This window comes from Notechis scutatus, chromosome 5 (genome assembly GCF_049901735.1).
Source record: "Notechis scutatus isolate UNSWTSFEM ecotype Mainland chromosome 5, rNotScu1.2, whole genome shotgun sequence".
Lineage (NCBI taxonomy): Eukaryota > Metazoa > Chordata > Lepidosauria > Squamata > Elapidae > Notechis > Notechis scutatus.
Window position 1 is genome coordinate 90,388,746 of NC_142013.1, and position 24,951 is coordinate 90,413,696.

The following is a 24,951-nucleotide window of genomic DNA, read 5'->3' on the forward strand; positions in this document are numbered from 1 at the left end:
TGCAGCATCGCCCAGGGAAAGCCATTCCCCACGCTGACGCCTTGAGCCGTTCCCCACTTCCGGAAACCGTCAGCGACCCAGCTCCGACCCTCAATACGCTGCAAATTGAAACCCTCAACTCACCGCCACTAACGGCAAGGGATATCGCCGCCGACACAAAACGGGACGCTATCCTCGCAAAAGTTCTCAGTTGGGTCGAACGCGGGTGGCCAGTCAAAGAAACTCCCGCCACTTTTGCGCTGTTCAAGCACCGGCAAACGGAACTATTCTCCCAGAAGGGCTGCATCCTATGGGGAGATAGAGTCGTCGTGCCAGAGAGACTACAGCGACTCGTGTTGCAAACCCTCCACGAAGGACATCCGGGCATCGTCCGCATTTAGGCTCTCGCTCGAAGCTACGCGTGGTGGCCAGGCATCGATAAACAAATTGAAGCCTGGGTAACCACGTGTAGAAACTGCCAAGAGGTCAGCAACGCCCCACCGAGAGCAACCCCCACTGAATGGGAAATGCCTCGAGGCCCGTGGTCCCGCATCCACATTGATTTCGCGGGACCTACGAAGGGACACACTTTTCTCCTAACCGTGGATGCTTACTCTAACTGGCTCGAAATCCACAAGATGAAAAGCACGACTACTGACTCCGTTATTAAAAAACTAGATAGATTATTCGCAACACACAGTTTCCCGGACGTTCTAGTTTCCAACAACGGACCCCAATTTACTGCTCTCACCTTCGAACAATACTTGGCGGACCGGGGCATCCGCCATGCCTTAACTTCGCCGGCTCACCCTGCGGCAAACGATAGAGCGGAATGGATGGTCCAATTCCTTAAAAAGACACTCCAAAAAATGGATCCGGGGACATCGACGCTAGATTGAACAAAATACTCTTACTACAACACATTACCCCCCACAGTGTCACCAACAAGACTCCAGCCGAACTTTTAATGGGGCGGAAGCTTCACTCCCACCTCGACCGATTACACCCATCTTATTCACCAGAGAAACCTTGCGGATCCAGCAGAACGTATCACCAATTCAAGGTAGGCGACTTGGTCTACGCTAAAAACCTTTCCGGCGAACCGTTGTGGTCCCAGCCACCGTAGTCTACCTCACTGGCCCTAGATCTTACCACCTTAAGACGACAGACGGCAAGATATGGAAACGCCACATAGACCAACTTTGATCTTGTTTACAACCAAATATCCGCAACCCCCCGGACTTCCAAACTCAGGGGAGGGAATACCGAGGGGACGAAGACCACATAGATGACGGCGTAATCGAGGACAGACGGCCACTAAACCGAGTGCTCGCGCCACCTGAAGAAGGTCCGGGATTGGAGGCATCCTCCCGCAGAGGAACACCATAGCGGAAACATGCCCGCCCGATCCAGGAATGGATTTAAGGAACTCTGATAGTATCGCGGAATCAACCCCAGGCAAAACGAGCCTTGCGTTCCACGGAACTGAACTTTAAACAAAAACCGGTGGAACAGCGGAAATCAACTAGGCAGGTAAAACAACCTGCATACCTGCGAGATTACGTCACCACGGCCATCAAACGGAACCCAGGGGGGAGGGGTGTTGTGAACTAAAGAAATGTAATTAATAAAGATTCATTTGCATAGCAGGATCGTAATCCTGCACTTCCTATTGGCCCATATAATGGCAAGTTATGATTGGTTAATTCCGAGCAATCTGACTGGCTGTTGGCAGGCCGAGTCCCATTGAGACGAGGTTCAAACCCTATAACAACATCCATTGGTCATCCGGATAGCAGTTCACTCTATAAAAGGCGGCCGCTATCTGGGTTTTTTGTCTCTGTTATCATGCTGTAAATAAAGAGCTGAAGTTCACGTGAAGCAGTTTCGTCTCCGTTTCTACGCCCATGCCTCATACTTAACAGTTGCTACAACTTTAAAAGCACAACTATGATGACATGGGAAAATACCCGAACAAAGCTGAATACCATACATATAAATACCTGCGAAAACTTAAGATAGATAGATAGATAGATAGATAGATAGATAGATAGATAGATAATATAATTTTAATTTTTATACATTTTAAAGTCACATACATTTTAAGTAGTTCCAACAGCCAATTTTTTCTTCTGTTTTTTGAGCCTTTATGTTTCCTTTTTGTTCTAGTTCTAGTTTTGTCCTATAAATATTTTTTTCAGATTTGTAGTTCTTATGGTACATTTATTTCCCCCACGAACATTTAATAAAGATATAATTACACAACCAAAAATTATAGAGGAAAATTTTACAAAACCAATCATAGAACACTTTTAGTCAACCTTATTTTGATCTTGGGTACAATTTGCTTTAAAACACTTTGAATAGGTCCTGGTTAGATCAACTCACAAGGGCGCCTGGTCAAGCTGCTATGTTTCTACAGATGACTAAGTTTCCAGCAACAATGGTTCACATAAGATCAGCAAGCCTTTTGACCAACAGTTAGCAATTCAATTATTGTTAGCACCAGTCTCCAAAAGTCATTTGGCAGCCTTGAAAAAAAATCATCCACAGATTTCATATTTAAAACACCTATGAAGAAATCCAGTCTCTAATGCCAAATCTTAAATGTCACACAAAAGCAGATTACTTATTTCATGATAGAGCGGATGGATCCAGTGGGAGCAAAGCACATCTTTGCAGATGGCTGACCCTTATTTACTGATTAAGGCAGAACAAGAAGCAACAAAACTACTTTATAATAACATATGGATTAAATATACAGGAATATCTTTCTCTGGGGAGGAGAGCTGAACACACCTGGCTTTTCAACACAAAAATATTTTTAAAAGTTGAATGTTTAATTTTGTTTATTTAATGGACAAATGAAATTTGATTCTATATTCCATTAATTCTACAGTAGATAAAGATAAAAATTAATCAGGATTTAAGAAAAGTAAGTCATATGTCTACTTTAAGTTCCTGAATTGGAGCTGAAATTCCCCCCAGATCTTTTTAATGAGAATTAGTAACAATCAACTTCCAGGGAATCAACTTAAAACTGCTCTACAAAAAGCAGAGTCAATGACCATGATGGAATGGAGAACCAGTATGTAGACCAGATCATTTTGATTTCTTTATGGAATAGAAGAGGACTTGAGAACATCCACAAGTGCTCCAGACAGTTATTCTTCATGAGGTGATTGCAAAACAGCAGTATCTGGTGGGTTTAGAGCTCTGGGAAATGAAGGAATAGCTTTCTTACTGAAACTACAGACAGTGCCTTTCAAAGGATTGGTTAGCACACTGCTTTTTGTAATCACTTTCAGAAATTATTTGTCAGTTGCTTCTCAAGTATTAGGAACCTTTGGATACCCAAGTTTTATAGCAATGGGAGAATTTCCTTCAGGAATATGGTGTAGCTAACTTAACAAACCAACCAACAATCTTAGACTAATATATAATGCAAGCTTTTTAATTCTTATATGATAAGGAGAACGTTGAGCCTTTTGGCAGCCCTACAGCTCTAAAATGTTACTAATTAACACTGCAATTTTTTAAAGAAATCTATAATGTATAGAGGAACAAAAAGACTCACAAGGATAGCTATGAAATTACATATTTTCCATCTTTTTTATATATAGAAAAGTTTGTGAAAATGAAAAAAAATATCAATTCTAACATTTTACAAAAGCCCTAAATTTTACCCCTCTTTAATTCTTAGATTTCATCTCTGGTTCCTTTCTTAGGTAGAAAAGCAATGAAATGCTTTCAAAGACTTGCTTGATTAACTTTAAAACAGGATTAGCAACCTTTTTCACTGAAGGAAAAATATAAACAGAAAACATTGGTTTGAACTCATACATATGCTTTAGGTCAGGGGTGTCAAACTGGCGGCCTGCGGGCTGGATGCCTCACATGCAGGCCACACCCACTCTGGCTCTGCAAAGGCAAAAACGTCATGATACGCCACATGATGTCATGTGACAGAATGGAGTTTAACTCCCGTGCTTTAGGTCCTCAAGATGGACCTAATCGAACAGAGGTTGAGGCAGAACCTTGTTTGTTTGCGATCAAACTGAGTCATCACACATCTGACTCAGTGGGATTCAAAAAAATTACCACCGGTTCTGTGGGCATGGCTTGGTGAGTGTGGCATGGCTTGGTAGGCGTGGCAGGAGAAGGTTACTGCAAAATCTCATTCCCTCCCCACCCCACTAACCTGCTTTCCAGCTCCATTCTCCTATGCTGGGCAATAAAAGAAGACCCAGCCGATCATCTGGGACTTGGGAGGCAGAAAATAGATGAGGGCAGGGCCAGTCAGAGGTGGTATTTACCGGTTCTCCAAACTATTCAAAATTTCCACTACCAGTTCTCCAGAACTGGTCAGAACCTGCTGAATACCCCCTCTGATCCGACTATCCAAGTAACTCTGGATGGTTTATAAATACAATTTTGGCCAATTATATATTCTTGACTACCTTTCTCCATCCCAGTTTGTGCCTTTTTGCAGTATGATCAACAACATGTGTATGAGGACTGAGAAACATGGGCCCTTTGAAATTAGGTAGAAGGCTGCATGAAATTACCCCCAAAATGCCTATCTTGTTTTAAAATCTAAACATATTTTGACATCCCTAAAAACTTAGACACACCCAAGATATTTATGCAACATTTATCAACAGAGATTCATGGTGTTTAGCAAACATTTTCAAATTGTTCCTTTTCAAAAGATTTGCCATAAAGTATATGGAGCTAGAATGCCTCCAGACTTGTGGGGCCAGTTAAATGACTATTTGGATGCAGACCAATATCAATTAATTCAGCTCTTAAAGGTAAAATGATGTTCCTAGCATTTCAGACAAATTCATCTTTGGTTTATTAGAATGAATCAACATCTCACTGAAGATTTTATAATAAACTTTTAAAATTGTTAAAAGTAGTCTGAGATGGTTAGAAAGAGAAATATTTTGTTATTATATAACATGATATATTAACATATAAATATTGTGTACTCAAAAAAAAAAAAACCTCTAGTAAAACTATCTTCAGTTATGAAAATATGGAACAGGTGCTTTACTGACAGAAAAGTGAAAGTTTATTATGAAAAAACAAACCTTGACAGGTAGTTTGCATTTGTGCCTGACTTCCAAACATAATAATGTTGGAGTATAAATCAATATTTCATTCATCCAATGAGATTGCCAGTGGGAACCTTACCCTGCTGAGGGAGAAGGAATCTCTTGATTCACAGTAGGAAAGAGTCAAGTTGCCTTTCCATTCATAAATTCCACCCCACAAATAAGGAAGACAATTAGAAGCAGATATCTTGAGGTACATGTTAGAAGTGAAGGAAACTGAAGCAGTGTTGCCTGGAAGTTTGGAAAATGGAAGGTTACATCACCTGTCAGGTTATAAGCTCAACAATATAGATAACTAAGTGAGTGAAGGTTCCTGCAATGCTAATTACATTGCTTAGTCTTTGGGGCTGCTGGAGGTACTTGCTAATTTTGCCAATCTCTGGTAGCACATCCAGGGCAATGCAGGACAGACATTCTGGTGGAGCCAATGTGGAGTTTAAATAAACAATTCGTAGCAATCATCAGCAGGGAAGTGAGTGGGGAGAAATAGTTGAGTCATTGTAGAATATCATCTGGGCAGTGTAGCGAGATCAAATGGCTCTCAAGAATTATTTTTCTGGAACAGTGTTCTTGCTTGATTATAGTCTAGGAACAAAAATAAATGAAGGGGGCAAAATTCTGAGGATGGCAAGAAACTGAGAAATATAGTATTTCAGCCAATAGATATACTTTTTTATTGTACTTAACAGCCTGTCAGCTTTGGAAGCCATATTCCATGCTGCCACATAGCCTGAGAAAGTGGGAGGGGGTGATTTCAATTAAGTAGCTCTAAGTAGACAAAATAAAATTCTCTTGTTTGTTCAAGGTCATTGAGTATAGCGCAGGGTGAAATAAGGATCTTACTTTTGGATGGATCATGATTGGGCCAAGTGATGTGATGATGACCAAGGGGGGATGGATTTATAGTTTGGGAAATTGTGGAAAGCCTGAAAACTTTTAGATTCAGGATTCCACAGATGTGCCAGGTGCTATTCTAATAAAGGTACTTTTGAGATATGTTTGTCTCAGAGTTATTGATTGGAATGGAGGTTTGCTGGAACGCTGACACAGCCATTTAAACTGATTTGAAAATATATGAGATTCTTGTTTCTGCTATGGCCAAATAATACAAAAATTCTTTTCACGTTTTGGGGGGTTTCCTATAACTTTCAATAATCAAAAGCTATTTTGATTGTCACTGGGATGCCATAACAACTTCAAGAACAAAACAAAATCCCAATCATATAATATCAATTAAAGCAGGAAAATAAGAATTTTGCTTAAGTTCCTTCCCTAAGTTTTTATTTATCAAGAAATGTATTTTTCTCCTCCTTTTATAATGGAAAAACTAGTTTTAATCAGATTCTTTTTTCATTATCTTCACTGGATATTTTAGTTATATTAACCATTGTGATTAATCATTTTATCATGAAATGATAAAGTGGCTATAATGTCATCCATGTGATGAATTTTTAGAAAATCACCCATTATGTGACTTACTTTAGAATAGTGTGATTTGTATAATAATGAAAAGGCTTGTGTACATTGCCACTTGGTCGTCTTGTTGGTGCATGAAAATCACTGGTGCTATTAATTCTGCTGTTAGCATAGATAGAATGGAGACAATGCAATATACACATTTCTCTTTACCGGTTTATTCTCCTATGAGGTGAGAGTAGAATACTCTTGAAACCAAAGAAAATACCTACAGCCTATCATGCCTACATCAAACCACAAATAATCCCAAATGAATTATCATCCCTTTCCATCTTGCTGAATCATATATTTGACTGAATTTCTGAAGGGGGTCAGAATGGTGGGGGAGGTCAGTCTAGGTTTTCCTGTGGTTACACAATGATTCAAGGCTAATTCCATGCCTGAGTCCTTCTTCCTGCCTGGCTGGGCATTTACCAACATCTTCTGAGCTTGCCCACATCATCATTTGTATGGACCAAAATAAGAACAACTAACCTGAGTTTAACCAATTTAATGTAACTTGCATCGCAATAATCCAGACAAGAGATTATTGAAGCATGAGTGGCCATGGGTAGGGCCAGGAATAGGTGAAACTGGCACACACAATTTGCCCAAAAATCTTTCTGGCCACAGTTGCCATATGCTCCTCAAGCAGGAGTTGTAAGTATCCCAAATTGTGCATCAGTTTGGGGGAGTACAACTTCAATGAGAAATAAACATAGAAAATCATTGGGGAGGGTGTAAACCCAGAGCCACTCAGCCTTGCAAAGTTGAATCTGAGTCTGTTCCGTCCTGTCCAAACTCTTACAGGCACTATGACCAGACTTAGACTGCACCACATGATCAATTACAGGTTGAAATATATACCTGAGTATCATCAATGTACTGGTGATACCCTGACCATATGTTGATTTCATCCAGAAGTCTCATGTAGTCTCACCCAGAAGTTGAACAGCAGAAGCTGGAGAATCATGTGCTGAAATACCACACAGACTAAGAGTTTAGACTGTTCTCCTTGAAGACATGTGTTTCTCAAACTCAGCAATTTTAAGATGTGTGGCCATCAACTCTCATAATTCTTCAATCATCCATGGGGAATTAAAGTCCACACTTCTTTAAATTGCTGGAGTTGAGAAACACTGACTGTTGAGAAATACAGTCAGTAGGTACTGACTGAAACTACTCATAAGCAGAAAACCAACAATACCTCCCTTAGCTGGTCAGAAGGATGTCGTGTTTGATAGCATTGAAAATCATTGAGAGATCAAGGAGAACCAGAACACATGGGTAATCCCTGTACCAACTTCACCAAATATCATAAACAAGCACAACCAATGTCATCGAATTCTCCCTGTCTGAAAAAGGTAGCGATAATCTGCTTCATCCAAAGCCATCTAAAACTGCAGCCCAACCACCTTCTCAACAAGGAAATCTGGAGATCAGAATAAAAATTGCTGAGAATGGTTGTATCCATTGATTGATTAATTTGTATTTATTAAATTGAGTTTAAAATATTATTGAGTCTGAACTCATGTACAGATCCAGAGATGAAAATAATTTAAATTAAATAACATTAAAACCAACTTCAATGTCTCTGCCATCCTTCTTCACCCTACTTTTGTATCTTGCTTCTTTTTTCTAACTATGAATGCAAATTCAAACTTACCCATTCGGTGCAGAGAGGTTGGGGCTACAGTGTATGTACACATTATGATGCACTTGCAGCTATCAAAATTAAAATATTAATTAGCTTCTCTTTTCTTCAAAGGAGCACCAAATTTAAGTTCAAACAACAAATAGGAACACTATCCACTAGAGCTTTTGAAGCATGCAAGGGAATCTTTTGAAATTTTACATTAAACATGGCTTTGTAAAGCTATTAAAATAGAGGGGGGCAGTTTTTCCCAATAGTTTCCAAACCCCTTTTTTAAGTACTAATATAATAAAAGATGTTTACCCAACTGCATAATAGCTGTTCCCTTCTGGTACATGCTTCTGGTGCATGCTTCAGAACACTTCAACTTTGGGGAAAAAAATCTATCTTCAAGTTTTAAAAAGTCCATCTAGACAACTGTGAATTCTCCATCAATTTTTTTCTACATTTCAGTCTCTTGGAATCAGCAGAGTTCACATAATTTAAACTTGGGGTCCAGAGCTGAGAAATCACTCAAGAATATTTTTGTGCTCCCATCATGTCTAAGGTCTTTATCTAATTATAGGCCTATTTTGTCATTCACCTAAATACATAGGAGTTAAAAATGTATGGGCCTTCCTTTAAAATGTCCCCATATCTCCTAAACAAAATCAAAATAGGGTTTTTAAGCTTCTTGGCATCCAGCATTTCTATCTTCTGATTTTCAGTAGCATAATGTATTTAAGACTGTTCAGGCCAATGAAATCCTCCTTGGAGTCTAAAGAAAGCTGCACATATATCCATATCCATATCCATTATGCACATTTAGTCCTCATGTGTCCAAGCAAACACCTATACAAGGGTTGCAATAGTGGTGAATATCTGTAGCTCAGGTGTAGGGTAAGATTGAAGGTTCATTCTTCCAAGCTTGTGGATTGATTTTTTGAACGTTTCATTACCAGGGTAGGTAACAAGATGTTACCAAGCCTGGTAATGAAACATTCGGAAACCAACCCACAAGCTTGGAGAACGAACCTTCACTCTCATCTATACAAGGCTCATATGGCTAACACAGGTTACCACATGTTAATTAGAATATATTAGCCCCCAGCAATATATTGTCATTTTTCTACCACGTCTTTTAATTTGTTGGATAAGAATATGCTTTGATGGATAAGAACTTCTTCCAAAAAGAGACTGTACGGTTAAAGTTTATAGGTGGAGAATGAAATTCTTGTGTTTCTGTGATTTACATGTGACCAAAGAATGTGTTTAGGGGTGTCAATTTCTACAATATTAAACACTAGGAGGGAACTCCTCCACATTACATTACTATATACCAGTGTTTCTCAGCCATAGGAACATTAAGATGCATGGACCTTAACTTCCAGAATTTCTCAGTCAGCAATTCTGAGAGTTAAAGTTCACATGTCTTAAAGTTTCTGAGGTCGATAAACATTGCCATGTGTGTGAGACTTAATTATTCTGTGACTTCAATGCACTCTACAATATATCTGAAAAGCTGAAATCAGTGGGGCATATATAATGGTATGTTGCAACCTGTTTGCAACCTTCCTTGCCTAGCCAAGATAAATTGCATGAAATTGGAAATCCAATGATGTTTACCATATTACGCCATTTGCATGATTCAATGAATGCAGTATGATGTAGTTGTAACTTAACCTACTTATTGTTGTGATGCAAGTAGCAATGATACGTACTGATTCACCCTCTGTAGATTAACATTTCATGATAAATGATACTTGAGCTCTCGTGATTCCAAACCAATATGGTTAATACATACTTATGCTGGATAAAAATTATGAGGACTGTAGTCCAAACTATGTAAGGACCAGAAAATATCTTATTGTATTTTAAACAGAATCTTTGGGTTCATTGCATTATAATTACACTAGTCATATATACATATATATACACATACACATACACATGCAGTCTTTGAAGCTTTCAGTTCCTTCACCTCATTTATTTTTTCTGTTCTCCATATCACAACACAAAAAAGCACAGAAGTATTTTAAGTTATACAAGGATATCAAGATGGATTTTTTCCTGATGCTTTATAATGTAGAATACCTTATGCCACCAGACTTGAAATTCTAGAACTAGAAAACCTTGAATTACGCCGTCTTCGGTCTGATTTAAGCATGGTATATAAAATCATACATTGCAATGTCCTACCTGTCAATGAATACTTCAGCTTCAACCATAACAACACAAGAGCACACAATAGATACAAACTCAAAGTAAACCGCACCAAACTTGATTGCAGGAAATACGACTTCAGCAATAGAGTGGTCAATGTCTGGAATACTCTACCCGACTCTGTAGTTTCTTCCCCAAACCCCAAAAACTTTAACCTTAGACTGTCTACTATTGACCTCACCCTTTCCTAAGAGGTCTGTAGGGGGCGTGCATAAAGCGCACCAACGTGCCTACCGTCCCTGTCCTACTGTTTCTCTTATTCTTCTTTTATTTTCTTATATGTACCCATTTCATGTATTCACAACTATGTATACACTTATACTTATTATCTTGTAAACAATTGGCAAATCAAATAAATAAAATAAAATAAAATAAATAAATAAAATAATTACCCTGATTTCTCAAAAAAAAAATAGTTTTTAATGCACATATAACACAATTTTATAAGAAAAACGTTATTAAAGGAGAGCAGGGCCAAACAAACCAAACCAAAGATTGTGCTTACCTGTACATGTAGAATTTCCATTCTGAAAATAAAACCCAGAGCTAATGCATTTATTACACTTTGAAAGGAAAGCAATTCATTTGGAATTCCAAAAACTAGAGACAAATTCAGTCAAGGAACATTTCCAAAGCATGACTCAAATATCTGAAAACGATTGCTTTGACTAACTGACTGATTGGATGATTGGTTCTGTGCCATCAAGCTGGTGTTGACTCTTTCAATGTACCTTTTCCAGTATGATTTGTCCTTACCTCCCACTTATTTTAGTTGCTCTGATCATCATTTATCTTTCCTACTGTTAGGGAAGGCTTGTGTAAAAACCCTTTCTCCATAAAGACCAAAAGGCATATAGGAGAAAGGTGCATTGGTTAAGTGGTTTGAAATAAGAAAAGGAGATAGCTGGATGTTTATAGTGCACTGAGGAACAAAGCCACAATTCAGTGTCCAGTTTCCCAAATGTAATATTTGGAAAGTTGGCAGGTGGTATCAGCACTATACACACCATAGTATATGTTAATGATCACTTTAGTGATGCAACACTAAGTCTAATCATTTGCAATTTTTTATCTGTTCAACAAGAACAGTATATTCAATTCAAATATACAAAATACCTAAGACAGACAAATGGAAATATAGTTTCTTATCTCTAAATGCTTCTGTTGTTTTATATTATATAATCTAATTCACTACTGTAAAGTCAAGATATTTCTCTATGATGAGATTACAATGTATCTAAAATACAATAATTTGAGCCTCGTTGTCTGACTTTAAATGAAAGTTTGATTGGTTGGTTTGATGACACATTTGTTTGTTTCTATTTGCATGGGTTGCTGGGGAATTCTGGGAGCTGAAGTCCATACACCTTCTAGTGGCCAAGATTGAGAAATAATGATCTAATCAGTTGGATGTTTTTATGTTTTGTTTGTTTTTGTTTGTCTTTAAAAACCAATAAAACTTGTTTTTTTAAAAAAAAGAAATAATGATTTAATCCATATTAATGGAAAAAAGTTAAGACATCTTCAAGGTTGTTCAGTGCTGATAATTAACCAATAAATTGTAGTCTATAGAAAAAAATCCAGAAGAATATCACCACAAGTGCCTGTATGATGACAATTTTTTGCAGATAAAAGACACTATCATTCTCAACATCCCTCTTTGAAGCCACAATGTTGCTTCACATTTCTTCCTACCGATTATACTATCAATTTCCATGCTGTACAACTTCCAGCATTTCTAGTGCCTCAAACAAAAGCATTTTCTTGTCTAAATGACCACATGTAAATGGGAGTGAAGATAGATATATCCTAAATTGAACACTTCTCTTAGCAAACTTAGCTTCATAAATACTGTAGACTGAAAGTGCTGATATAATTTTCCGTCTAGATGGATTAAGTTTTGCTTAATATTTTTATTATAACTTCATAATACAATAAACAATCTAAAAATGAAAATTAATAAAAAATAAAGATAGGAACTTAAAAAGAAGTGGAAAAACCCCATAGAAATTTGCACCTCTTTTTCTAGTGAGTAATTGCCATCTTACTCTTTTCCTTTCCCCTTTAATCCTTTTTAATTCCCAAATCTATAAATAGCAATAGCATTTAGACTTATATACTGCTTCATGGTGGTTTACAGCCCTCTCTAAGCGGTTTACAGTGTCAGCATCTTGTCCCCAATAATTTGGGTCCTCTTTTTACCCACCTCCGAAGGATGGAAGGCTAAGCCAACCTTGAGCCTGGTGAGATCTGAACTGCCAAATAGCAGGCAGTCGGCAGAAGTAGCCTGCAGTACTGCACACTAACTGAGGCTCTAAATCACTAGTAGAGCCTTTTCTTCTTTCAGCAAAAAAAAAAGTCCATATAAGACTTCCAGACTTTTTAAAAAGTGCTTGTTTTATCCCAGGGAATAATTGTGAAATTTTTAAAAAACTGAATATAAATGAAAAAAATCCCACCAAGTTAGAACATAAACAAAATAAAATAAGCATCAAAGATATCCATGAACTAAAAAGAACTATGGTATTATCTTTAAAAAAAGAAAAACAAAAAACTTAAAGTCCTGAAGTAGTAGAAACACATTGAAAATACTCTCTGAGTCCTGCCTGCCTGCCTACATATTTAGCCATATTTATGTGTTAATTATTCACGTTATTTACATTTTCTAAATTATTAAAAATAGTTGAAAGAGTGGGGATTTAAGTTATATGGTACATCATGAGTAGCAGATAATTAATATCCTTCCATCAGAAAGATTATTCATATAATCCTAAAACTATGCCTTATTCACATCTCATATATTTACCTATTTCATTACATCAAATGTTATATATTTTATACAAAACAATCTGCCAATATTATTGTACTGAGCTTTTCTATTAAATGATTTGCATGCAAATTTCTTTAACAATATCTATTCTAATACAACTAACATAAATATACTTCTTTCTACAGATTTTTTTATAATAATGTGTTTTTTAAAATACAATTATCCCTAGCATTATATAGATTTGGAGGATGGACGGAGTTATATCTAACTTTGTCAACTAGACTGTCCATATTATATTTTTGAGTCCATAAAGTGTTTATGGATCTGATCTGAGAAGGAAGGAAAGAGGGAGGGAGGGAGGGAGAGAGGGAGGGAAGAAGGAAGGAAGGAAGGAAGGAAGGAAGGAAGGAAGGAAGGAAGGAAGGAAATTTGTGGAAGTCTGTGCTAGAAATAATCTAGCACAGACTTTGTTCTAGAAGTAATCTAGCTTGTAGGACTTTGACTCACTAACTTATTGTACTAATCACCTATACTTAAGTGGCAGAATTTTATCCTGTGTTGAAACTGGCTATTCCCACTGCCAATTGCTAAACTGTTTCCAGTGCTTGTTTCATGTCACCTGATTTCCCTGCCAGATGATTTTACATATTTGGAGTGTGTCATTGGATTGTATCAAAATAAGGCAGTGGGGAATAATATTTTAACACTAGTACCACTAACTAAAATTTAAGATACTCTCACTCTCACTGGACACAAGATGAAATCAATGTTTGGGAGACTAAAAGAAAAAATATAGTGCTTGCATTGATGTTAGGTGAAAATAGGGACAAAGCCACAAATTATGACCTTGATATGTCAAGCCATGTAATTAGTTTTAAGGCTGAAGTTTAACAGACTGGTAACACAGAGCCTGAGATTAGATAAGACTGGTATCAAACTCTGATATGCATCCATGGACCAGAAAGTGTCAAACAAGTCCAGATGCTCCCTGGAATGTAAGGGTGGCCTTGGGGAATGAGTTGAAGAGATACTGCCTAGGAAACAATCAGACAAGGGAGGCAGGAGCCCCCAATGGCTTTATGGACAGAGAAAAAAACTTGGGAAAGGCCCACCCCAATTGTTCAGATGGTTAAAAATGGCAGTAGGAAGTTGTATTGGCAACATTTACAATAAAGTAGATTTAATTCATTTTGTTTTGTTTCCTGTGTGGTTTACCTGGGAGGGCTGAGAAGTTTTAAAGTACACAGTTCCCACTGCCACTTTTAATGACATGATCCAGTAGGGTGGATCCTCCCTAAGTTTCTTTCTCTGACTGTTAAACTACTGGGCACTCCTGTCTGTCTTCCCCTCATTTTCCTTGTTCCCTAAGTTCATCTACACATTCCATTATAAGATAGCAGCTGCAATCATGTCAAGAAAGGAGTGGGATTTTCATCAGACAATTGCAGCTACTGACTTTTCTGACTCCAGTGCCACTCCCTTAGCGGGCAGCCCTATATCCAAGACTGAGAATAAAACCAACTACCTCAGGAAGGATAAGAAGAAGAGACAGAAGATTTACACCCTGCCCTTTTAATAAATAGAAAGCTTGACTGCTTGATTTTGTGATAGCACATCTTCAATTACGCCTTCTTACACCTGCAATAAAAGCACCTTCTCTCACCAAGATGGGTCTGATTTTTTACCACTAGCTCCTAGGGGCAGGTTTGAGTTCTAGATATAAAGATATAGCCAGGTCCTGTGTGAGGCTCTGACAGATGTGAGAAGTTGTGCTCAGATAGAAGCTGAGAATATCGGCATTTAAAACTTTATTCAAGTGCCATTACAAATTGGAACAATTTCTCATTACAACCTTTTTGTATATGTTTTGATCCATGTTAGATCCTGGAATCTCTAATTTTTGTTTAAGCCTGTTTTCTCTTGCCATTCAGGATTGGCTGCCATTCAATGATTGTCTCTTGAATTCCTTGATCCTCTGCTTCATGTTTTCCATGTGTTTGCTTTGTCCTTTGGATTTCACCAGTACCAACTGTGTTTTAATTCAGGCTAAATTAATTGCTTCGTGAATTAACTAAAAGTGCTTCATTAATTTACTGCTTGCTGAAAGCCAGCAAATCAGCACAATGCTGGATGCAAGTAAATTTTATATATTTCTGCCATCTGTGCTGTGATAACATATCATATTATTTGACTTGACAAGAAATCTGCAGCATATTTCCTTTTTGTACCTATCCATAGGTAGCTTCTACCGGAAACTTATAGAACCAGATAGCATGAAGACTATTCCCCAAAGTCTAGGAAATGGCTTTTCTCTTATAATTGGTTGCAGCCCAATTCCTCAATAAATGAGGTGGGAGAAAAAATAAGGGCAGGCAGCATCTGTTAACTAATGGCTGTAGCATATAGAAGTAATACTTTACAAGGGGATAACCCTACACATGCCTTGAAAAGAAAACTCAAAATACATTTGAATGGTTTTAAGAAAATAAAAATAAAAAATGAACCTAAAAAAGGTTGAGTCCTAGAATGGAAAGAACGGGAGGAAAAACTGGTCAGAGAGAGTCCTGGTTTATGTAGTGACAGGTAAAGCAAATCAAAACCATCACGGCTACCACCATCTCCTCTTCTGTTATGTTGAACAGAGAGCAAAACTGTATGGGCTTTACTGTGAGTGACAGGATATCACTGGGGCAGCTGCTTTGCTTTCCCTCCAAGGTAAGTTCTAGTGATAGTTAAGCAATTTAACGGAAACTTAAGGAAACAATATGTGTGGTCTCCAGGCCTTGTGTGTGCCAGGCAAGATGATTGACTGTCTACCGCCTCTGACATTTCCAAGACAGTTCTCAATGAGATGATGCAACACAGCCTGGAGGATTATTGATTTCTTCTGGAAAATATCTGAGAAAGCTGGGGGACCCGCCAAATAGGACCGTCAGAAAGAAAGAACATGAGTTCTCTAGGATGAGTTTTCACTTAACATAGCTTTTCCTATTGTCCAGTGATGTGAAGCCATTGCATTGGGTAAAAATATAGACACTGTAAGCAATGGCATAATGTTTGATTTTTAGAAGTATTGGGGTTAAAAGCTAATACACGTGTGGACGCACACAAACACAGTGCTGAGTGATAAATGTAACCGGTATATTGGGGGAAATACAGAAGGCAAATAATTCAGGCTCTTTGTTAGTTTTCTTATTATAGTTCTACTCGACTGAATAATCAAAATTTGGAGAGGATTACAAGGTTACTGACACCAACATTTCTGATTAAAAAAATTAGAAACAACCAAAACATCAAAGTACAATAATATATGACACAGGAAAATTTAAAAAACATAAAATCCATTCTTCCAGCGTAGGACTTACATAAAATCAAATTGAGCCCTAAACTGGAAACACCTGGAAGAAGAGTGATGATGGTCTAACCCTGCAAAGCCACTAACATCTGCACCGTGCAAATTTCATTAAGAAGCATCTTCCAGAAACCCTGATAAAAATTGCACTCTTTAACTCTATATAAAAGAAGCGCAAATAATCAGAAACATTCACAGGATTCAAGCACAGAAGAGTTTGCTGATGTGACTTATAATCAATAATCTAGTTAACTAATGGTCAGTGCTAAATTGGCACTAAATAGAGATCAACAGAATTTCCAGGGGGCTAGACTTGGTTATCTTGTGGCAACACAATGACTCCAAACTGATGACACCTTTAACCCTGCCCTCCAATTCTGACTGCATTTCTACACCTATAGCTCCAAAGGTTTTTTTTCTAATCTAGATTGAAATCTAATGCTGACTTTCCCTTTATCCTGAATTTCCCCATTCCATTTTAAACTCTCTCCCTTTACTGATTTTTCAAAGGCACAAAAAGAGAGAAAAATGTCTATGTATCCATGCCAAATTCTGAAGAATAACATTTTTACTAGCTTGAAGGAAAAAGTAATCTGGCATCTGTACAAAATCAGAGCTGTTTTGTTCATTTAGGAGGCAGCAGTGATACAAAAGGTGAACTGATTATTAAGATCAGCTTGGACTCAATTCTTACCTGGAACAAAATGAAAATTAATATATTAAAATAGCATACCATTATTCTTTAAAAGTCATTGAGTAGGTTCAATTTATAGTTCATACTAACTTCTTCACATCCCTCTCTTTTGAAATAAAATAACTTATAGTTAGTCCTTGCTTAATGACTAGTCACTTAACAACCTTCAAAGTTAGGACACCCCACCCAAAAGGTACTTACAACCCAGTTCCACAGTTCAGATGGTGACAAATACTTCCCAAATAGACACATGACTGCATTTTGGGGCTTGGCCATTAGCTCACCTTTGCAGCTGGTTGCAGCATTCTGCAATCATGTGACCAATTTACAATATTTTTATGGAGTTAACAGATAACAGATAATCAGAGTTGGAAGGGACCTTGTAGATCATCTCGTCCAACCTCCCACCCAAGTGGGAGACCCCACACCATTTCTGACAAATGGCAGTCCAATCTCTCCTTGAAAGTCTCAAGTGATGACACTCCCACAACTTCTGAAGGCAAGCTGTTTCATTGGTTGATTGTTCTCACTGTCAGAAAGTTTCTCCTTAGTTCCAGGTTAAATCTCTCCTTGTTCAGTTTCCATCCATTATTCCTTGTGTGGCCTTCAGGTGCTTTAGAAAATAGCTTGACCCCTTCCTCTCTGTGGCAGCCCCTCAAATATTGGAAGACTGCTATCATGTCTCCCCTGGTCCTTCTCTTCACTAGACTAGCCAGGCCCAGTTCCTGTAACCGTACTTCATACGTTTTAGTCTCCAGTCCCCTAATCATCCGGGTTGCTCTTCTCTGTACTTCGCCTAGCTAAGTAAACATTCTTAGATTCTCATTTGTCCTTTACTCGAAATGGTTAGATATGTGACCAAACATATAAAACAGGGATTAATTTTAGTTTTTTTCATCACCTTTTGTAGATTGATTTAAATACAAGTTTTTTAGATGTTACCTTTTTTTTACAGTATAAAATAAGCTCAAATTCCTAAAAGACTTTACAGTTATTTCTTTTTTCATTCATCCATGAATGTAAATATCTTACATATGTGGAAGGCATCTGTTTCAGCCTCTGTGATGTTGTGCATTTTAGTGTAGTGACTAGATATCCCACAGTCCATCTCCCAAGGAGCAGATGACTCTTATTTCAGAATGATTGCTCTGAATTGTCACTATCCTTGAGAATGGTTGAGCCCAGGAAGAAAAAGATTATAATTATCCCCTTTGTTTTCTAACTACAGTATTCAGATAGGGTTGATAATACTAGCTGACAATGACCTTACAATGCTTTTGTTTGTTTTTTAATACTGGGCAGCAGACATAGTTAGGAGTAATTGTACAGAAAATATTCCTCTCGGAACAAGAAGTTTCATACAAATGTAGCAGAAACTGAGAAAATATTACACACACACACACGCGCGCGCACACACACACACACACACACACTGAGAAGCACAGAGCCGAAGACACAAGCCTGAAGATGATGAATGAGACTTCATCAAAACGTTGCCTAGATACTTCCAATCTTACACGGGAGAAAACCCGAATAACCAAAGATATATATATCGGATACAATTTGTATGACAATACACAATTAACGGACACAATACAAGCCTGATGATGGCAGATGAGATTCTGCTGAAACGTTGCTACAACTTTAAAAGAAATGATGTGGGAAAATACCCAAACAAAGAACACCATACATGAAGTACCTGAAACTTAAGAAAACATATATATATATATATATATATATATATATATATATATATATATATATATATATATATATATATATATATATATTTAAAAGCACAACTATAATGATGTGGGAAAATACCCAAACAAATATATATATATATATATATATATATATATATATATATATATATATATATATATTTGTTTTCTGAGGTTCTCGCGGGTATTTGTATGTGGATCATCTTTGGTTATTGGCCAAGCCCCCACCCAATCAAGTCACACCCCACTAGCAGTTAAAAGGAAGAAGCAGCTGCAAGCTCACATCATTCTGAGAAGCACAGAGCTGAAGACAGAAGCCTGAAGATGATGAATGAGACTTCATCGAAACGATACTTCCAATCTTACGCGGGAGAAAACCTGAATAACCAAAGATCCACATATATATATATATATATATATATATATATATATATATATATATATATATATATATATTTTCTTAAGTTTTCGCGGTACTTACATGTATGGTATTCGGCTTGGTTCGGGTATTTTCCCATGTCATTGTGTAGTTGTTCTTTTAAAGTTGTAGCAACGTTTCAGCAGAATCTCATCTGCCATCATCAGGCTTCTGTATTGTGTCCATCTATTGTGTCACTCTGAGAAGCACAGAGCTGAAGACAGAAGCCTGAAGATGATGAATGAGACTTCATCGAAACGTTGCCTAGATACTTCCAATCTTACGTTGGAGAAAACCCGAATAACCAAAGATCCACATACGAATACCCACGAGAACCTCAGAAAATATATATATATATATATATATATATATATATATATATATATATATATATATATATATACACACACACACATGCGTATACAGGTAGTCTTCAACTTATGACCACAATTGAGCCCAAAATTTATATTGCTAAGTGAACAATTTGTTAAGTTAGTTTTGTCCCATTTTTACAACTTTTCTTGCCACATTTGTTAAGTGAATCACTGCAGTTGTTAAATTAGGAACATGCAGCTTGCCAAAGCCAGGAATATTCGATATGATATAATTCAATAGACTTCATTCAGGAGCAACTTTTATTAGGATTTTCAAGTTGTTTCCCTGACTAGTAAGAGGATTGGGAATTTATAGATAGTCCTTGACTTACAAGGACAGTTCATTTAGTGACTGTTCAAACTTACAACAGCACTGTGATGACCCGGAGTGTAACATAAATGTAATAAAATCCAAAACGTAAATAAATGTCCTTTAATGCCTCCCACTTGGTCCCTCTGTTCAATAATTCTCAGTTGGAGATTAAACTTAAAAATAGTCTTCAAAAGAAAGCAATACAGTCTGAATTCAATGAGCAGATGAAGGTGAAATAAAAAACCAAAACAAACTACAATGAAGGAATTTCCACAATGGACCGGGATAAGTAATTACCAACTTCAAGGAGATAACAAGGCACAGTCTGTTGGAAGTACGCCAACCAAGGTAACTTCAGCCCAAAATAAAACATGCTTTGCTTCTAGCAATGCTATGTTTTAACTCTCTCTCTTATATACTATTCTCCCCAACTGCAATCAATGAGTGGGATCTTGGCCACTTCCTCTCTCTTAAACCACGTTGTTTCCTTCTCTGTTCCTCCCTGCGTGTCCTAGGATAAAGAATGGATGGGCCTGGTTCTTCCTCTGACTGCCCAGCCAGCCTCTGCCCTTCCCCAGCCTCCTCCACAATCTCCGGAGCCACACCTCTACTCCCTGTCAGCTGTTCCTCCTCTCCCTCAGAGTCCGACTCTAACAAGGGCATGACAAGCACTGAAAAAAGTGGCTTATGACTGCTTGTCACATTTATGACTGTTGCAGCATCCCTATGGCCACATGATCAAAATTCAGGCCTTTGGCAACTGATTCATATTTTTGATGGTTGCAGTGTTCTGAGGTCATGTGATCACCTTTTGTGACTTTCTGACAAGCAAAGTCAAAAGGGAAGCCAGATTTACTTAACAACTGTGTTACTAATTGAACACCTTAAGTGATTCACTTAACAACTGAGGCAAGAACTCACCCTTCTTTCCAACTCTTAGAATACTAAAAAGCGGATAAAGATTTTGTTGCCAGAATAAAGTATATGAGATTACATTGGAAAGTGAAGCACTTATTGGAATTATTGGACATGGAAAATAATACATGAGCATGTGAGAAAAATAGTTGGATTCTGACAGCCTGGGGTTTTTTGCTTGAAATCTACCTTATAAGATAAAATAATTGATGAAAGTAGTGACAACCCAGAGATTATTAGACTATTATGACTATAAAAGTCATTCATCTGCATAAAACCTTTTGTTACAGGAGCTCAGGGGTAGTTTAGATAGTTTAGGTCTGCTTTTTAAGTTCCTCATCATGATAAAACAACAAGAAGTTTGGCCTAAATATTAGCCCGAATCTCAGTGCCAATGAAAATATGGGAAACAAAATGAATTCATTCTATTCACAAAGCCAAGTGTTAAAGCAATGTGTACCATTTTTAATAGTTAAACAGGAATGTTTTAGGAAACCATGAGCTTGTCTGACAAAAAAAGTCTGCCAAGAATTATTTCAAATCACATGAAATTCTAGCCCTACTCCCCCAATAAATAGAAAAACAACATACATGTCACACAGACCAGAGAATCAAATCCGGATAATACATGAAAAAATAAATCTGTAAGAAGAAATGGGGAGAGAGCTCACAAAACTGGCAGCTTCTGACATTTTTGTTGTCTCCTCTTTGTGTGCAACACAGAAATCAATCAGAATTTTGTCATAAATGACATTCAGTTGCCAGCTTAAATTTGTAAAGTCAAAGTCTACCCTAAACCAGATTGAAATTTAACAGGACCTTTTTTTCAAGATGCACATGATTATATGCCAGATGTGCTCCTAGCCAAACTGCTGTGCTACGGAGATCTATTTCCCCTCCAGAGATTTGAAATGCCTCATAGATTCTCAAGAACATTATGGTTCATAACAAGATAACACCTGTACAATATTTCCGACTTGTAATGAGATGCCAACCAGTACAAGATTTCACTTCTTATTTGAGGGAATCAGTCACAAAATACAATCCAAGAGTCCCATCATAATAATGAGAATATGAATGTCTTCAGCTACACTGTCTAACAGAAAACACTGGGACAAAAATTTGCTTAATGAATAATGAAGGTGTATTCACAATGGTAAACTTCTATGGAATGATATTTTATTTTGTTTTTCAGGGGTATTTCTTTTTAATCCAATTTCTGAGTATTACACAAGAAAAAAAAAGACTGTTCAAACAGAGAAAGTAAGGAAAAGAAAAGATAAGGAGGCCCGTTGGATTGGAAAAAAAACTCTCCGTGGCATTCAATAATGTAATTCTAAAAGGGAGACTTTAAAAAAGCTAGTGTGGCCAGGGACAAAAACAAAGCTGGATGCTATTTCAAATGAATTTAATTAATAAATAATCCAAAGTCATGTACTAGTACAAGTCAACTAAGATAGTAACACTGTGAATCACATTGTATAATAGACTACAGTTTGCCTAGTGGTTAGGGCTCTAGACTAGAAACCAGGAAACCATAAATTCTAATCCTGCCTTAGGTCGGAAAGCTGGCTGGGGATCTTTGGGCCAGTCATGCTCCCTCAGTCCAATCCACCTCACAGCGTGGTTGTAAGGAAAATAAGAGGAGGAAGGAGTATTAGGTTTGTTTGCTGCCTTGAGTTATTTATAAAAATAATCAAGGTGGGATACAAATAATTTTTCACACTTTCTTAGTTTGCATGCTTTGGAATGTGTTTGCAGGCTCATCCGTATTTTTTAAAAATATGATTCATTCATATTTAAAGATATACAAACTATGAGATACTTAGTAGTGCTAGTGAACCTTCCTCCTGCAACCTCTAGCCCCAGTACTGGGATGCTGAAACTCCAAAAAGCTCTTTCAGAAAAGCTGAGAGGAACCAACGCAATTAGAGAATTAAAAAATACTCTGAGCATCTTCAAAAGGCATTCCCACAGGTCTCTCATCTTTTGCTTTTTCTGACAGGTAAAAGTGCATAGAGACAAAGTCTGCTTCCTCATCAATCACCATGTTCTACTTGGGGCCATTCTCTTCCCCTCCTCTTCCACCCACTGGGAAAATTAAAGGTATTTCTAAATTCAGATCATAAGTATCTAGCTGATGTCTAGTCACAGAAGAAAGAGGCGAGATTGGCCTTTCATTCCAGGCCATGCCTATCCGTCAGGTGATTTGTAAAGTTAAAAAAAAATTCTTCTGAGGACTCTGAGGAAAAAGTCTCTATATTTATTTTCTTTTTAATGTATCTGCACATGCTTCTTGAGTGTGTTAATGCATGGAAAACCTTGAGGCCTTTCTCAAACTTCGTTGTTCTCCACATCCAAGGAGAGAACCTACTTCTGAAATGCACAGAAACTACTGCCCTTCTCATCTTCTGCACAACATAGTGTGTCCATATTGGATAAGATGCTTTAATCACTTGCCCATTACTTTTGTTTCAAGACAGAGGAGCAGAGCTGAAGGGGAAAACAGTCTTTGCATCCTCTCCCGAAACAGTCAACTCTCGTTTCAAGCAGTAGTTGCAAAGTGCTGTTTCAGCAACTAAGAATTTTTGGAATCACACGAGAATCATAATAATAAATAAAAACTTTACTGCAGTGAGATATCTTACCATCCATGTCATTTTTAATACAAAAAGATAAATACTGTAAGCCAGACTTGATTTAAGCATTTTCTTTTTGCAAGCCACTCTGCCAGCAGGGTTGTTACCTCCACGATTTGCCTCGAAATAACAACACTGCAGAGATCTGGGAGCCAGAGAGATTCCACATAATAACAGTATTTTGTTTTCATTGCCTACCGATAAAAATAATCACCTGCTTTGCTTGACATCCCAGGTACCAACTGAGTGTAATTGACTGTTGTCCAAGTGGCGGATGTCAATTGGCATTCCACAAACTGTCTCTTGCCAGCTCAGGGCTATCTGCAGAGAGGACCTGCGTGATTTATTGACAAAGGCAGCTTTGCTCTTCTGTCTGGAATTCACTCTGCAATCATTCAGAATAGGGCAAGACTAAGCACGGCATTGGAACTGCTTGTTTTTACCTTTATAAGTCAGCCCGGCAAAGAATCTTAAATTTGTCATGAAGCTATTCTTGGAGTAATGCTACGAAACTATCTGTAATGTAAAATGAAGGAGTTGCTTTAAATTTACTCAGGGCTTCCTTCACTCTAGCTACTTAGGGAGAGTGGGGGTAAATGCAGAGGGGCAAGAGAAAGGAGAGTTCATTTCAAGTTCTAGAATTAAATCTCTTTATATCCCTACCTTCTGCACCTCCCATAGTGCATAAAAGTGCTGAAACTGGTGACACAAAGCAGAGAATTAGACAAATTATTTTAAAAACTTCTAACTGGAGCAGCTCTAAAACACAGCAACATTAGAAAGCTCTTGGAGAGGAAATGCATTAAAAGCAGGGAGGAAGCAATAGGCTTAAAATATTGTTTTTCAAAGACCTATTTTTTTCTTTGCTTCTCTTATGCTTTTTTTTTCCTGGTCAAAAACACAGAACCACTTGCAGAAGTGGGAGAGGGGAGTATCAAAGATTATTATCAGGAAACACTCTAGCTGGACCCTCCATATCCATTTTTTGGGGAAGCCAAAGAGTGCTATGACAATTAAAAATAAAGGAAGATATAACTAGAACATCTATGCTACTTTTCATAAAATGATTATTCCTGCCTGCAAACTTCACCCAAAAATGCATACAAAGCATAGTGGAAATATCTACTTCTATAACTGTACTGCATCTTCTTGAGATACTATGAAGAGACAGTTTGGTCTACTGGTTAAGGCACCAGGCTAGAAAGCAAGACACCGTGAGTTCTAGTCCTGCCTTAGCTATGAAAACCAGCTTTGGACCAGTCACTTGCTCTTAGCCCAACCTATCTCACAGGGTTGTTGTGGGGGGAAATAGGGGAAAGAATGTGTGTTGGATATATTTGCC

The 24,951-nt window shown here is 37.6% G+C and overlaps 1 long non-coding RNA gene across 4 annotated transcripts in view; it reads right to left on the bottom strand.

The window, feature by feature from the left end:
* Nucleotides 1–23,850, bottom strand: part of LOC148130577 (uncharacterized) — a 72,555-nt gene extending 48,705 nt beyond the window's left edge. For 3 of the 4 annotated variants that reach the window (XR_015749906.1, XR_015749908.1, XR_015749905.1), the window contains exon 1: nucleotides 21,562–21,698. This is a non-coding gene — a long non-coding RNA (uncharacterized LOC148130577). Of the gene's footprint in view, nucleotides 1–21,561; nucleotides 21,699–23,823 lie in introns of those variants that run through there. The other variant, XR_015749907.1, reaches the window with a different exon arrangement.
* Between the last annotated feature and the right edge of the window lie 1,101 nt (nucleotides 23,851–24,951).